The sequence below is a fragment of the Budorcas taxicolor genome, chromosome 2 (genome assembly GCF_023091745.1).
Source record: "Budorcas taxicolor isolate Tak-1 chromosome 2, Takin1.1, whole genome shotgun sequence".
Classification (NCBI taxonomy): domain Eukaryota; kingdom Metazoa; phylum Chordata; class Mammalia; order Artiodactyla; family Bovidae; genus Budorcas; species Budorcas taxicolor.
Genome location: NC_068911.1, coordinates 165362396 through 165364574, shown reverse-complemented (window position 1 = coordinate 165364574; position 2179 = coordinate 165362396).

Here is a 2179-nt window from a genome sequence, read left to right as displayed (position 1 = left end):
AAACAGACTAAGGATGTTCTATCAAATGGTGTTTGTACTTTACTCTTCATGTCCGGTATATTCTTGCCTAGACACATGGTTCTTTCTCATTCAAGACTCTAACAAAATGTACCTTTATCAAAGAGGCCCACAGTACCTACCTAACGCAGCACCATCTACTCCTCTTTTTGCTTTCCCTGCTTTCTTTTCTTCACTGCATTTATCCTCATCCAGACTATATATCTTGATTGCCCTTTCCCACTACAGCATGAGTTTCACAAGGTCAGGCATTTTTGTGTTTTCCTTATTGCTGCACCCTGGACCTGAAACAGTAGGTATTTCAGAATGAGTGAACACTGCTGTACAAAGAAATTCAGCTTTCCCCATTTTCTAAGCCGAGCATCAACTTTTCCCACGCATTACTCAAGTTCTCCTCCAGGTGGTGCTGAAGGGTCTTTTTGTCTGCTAATGTCTAGGAGATACAACAATGTTGCAAAGGATTAGAATAAGCTTGGTTTTTCATGACCTCTGGTCTACAGTTGTGAGCTTTTTTTAGATGGCACCCATAATCTCCCTTAATTTATTTCTTCTTATTCTTACAGGAGAAAAATATATATGGGCCTTTAACAAAAGCATTTTTGGTACTCCATGTAACAATCTTTACAACTCCGTGATTAGGACCATGATCCCCACGTTTGCTAAGTGAAAACACACTCACACAATTCTCACAGCAGTAAGAACTGGAATCTAGATAAGAATACAGCTCTAGCTGCAAACTCCTGCCCCTTCAGAAGACTTCTTTGATCTTATCCTGTTAATTGCTCCCTTGATGAGGCTTCCAGAGAAATACAAGTCTTTGAGTTGATAATTTGCATTTCAGAGATTCCCATACTGTCTGCCCCTTTTCCCAACAAGTTCCCTTTTTCACACAAAGACACCCTCCCGGGCATTCTTTCAGAGATCCCAAGTCCACTAACAGCACTTCCTGTCCCAGGTGCAGGGCAATGTGCTAAGTCTGGATGCCCAAGAGATAAGAATCTTCCAAGCTGGCTGTTGTCCAGACTCACCATCCTCATCGTAGTAAAGCACAGGCCAGGAAGACAAAGAGCAGGTGCATCTGTGAAAGGAAACAGAAAGCCATCTGGTCCTCAGGGAAAGGATGTTCTCAATTCTTCCTCTGGGCCCAGGGTTAAAGTGACAGAGAAGTTTGGCACTGGAAGCTCCTTAAATACTTACTGTCTGAGAGTCAGTAAATTAGGGGCATGAGAGAGTAACTGATTCAAACAGTCACAAAGTAAATTACTGCCAGATTTGGAAACTCACATCAGGTCTCATGAATCTTTTAATTTTTCTGCTATACTATGTATGAACATTCATTTCTAAGACCATTATTCTAGACAGCCAAAACCAAGGAGTAGCTCAATTCTGACAAATTTATAAGAGGAGATAAAATTAAATATGCTGTGATTTTGATGGCATGTCTCCTCTCTCCTTTCATTACAAGTTCTAGTCAGATTCCTTTGTCCTTTACTTAAAACTAGATTGGCAAAACTAGAAAGTTGTTTTTTTGCAACCGGGACTGTGTACCGGAAAGCATAACAAACACCTAGGTATTGCTTGGTGGTTAAGCAGAATAGGTACATTTCTTCATCTAGAAGAATCCTCTGTTCCCCAACTTACAACCATGCAACATTTACTGGTATTTCTGAAGAGCCAGTGGAACTGACACCCCTTCCCTCCTTGGAAGCACAATCCAGAAAGGGGTATAATCCAGAAAGGGGTAAATAAAGCTTTGACAGGAAAACTGCACAGCTGCATCTAGAGGGCATCTGACTGACTCCAGCTAATTCTTCAGTCTGACTGCACAGTCCAAAACAATCTTGGCTTTGCTTTCTGTCATGCTAGGAGTCGTGGGTTTATAGATGAATGGCAACCCACTCCAGTACTCTTGCCTGGAAAATCCCATGGACGGAGGAGCCTGGGAGGCTGCAGTCCGTGGGGTCGCAAAGAGTCGGACACAACTGAGCGACTCCACTTCCTTCCAGTCTGGTTAGAATACCATCTTTCTTCCCTGGGATTAGGAAAGCTCAGATTTATAGACTGTTAAAGATGTAGTGGTCTATTTCAATCAAACACTTGGCTCTGGAGGACTATCCAAGCCAAGGAAAATGAGAGGAGCTGAATTACGACAGAAACTTTT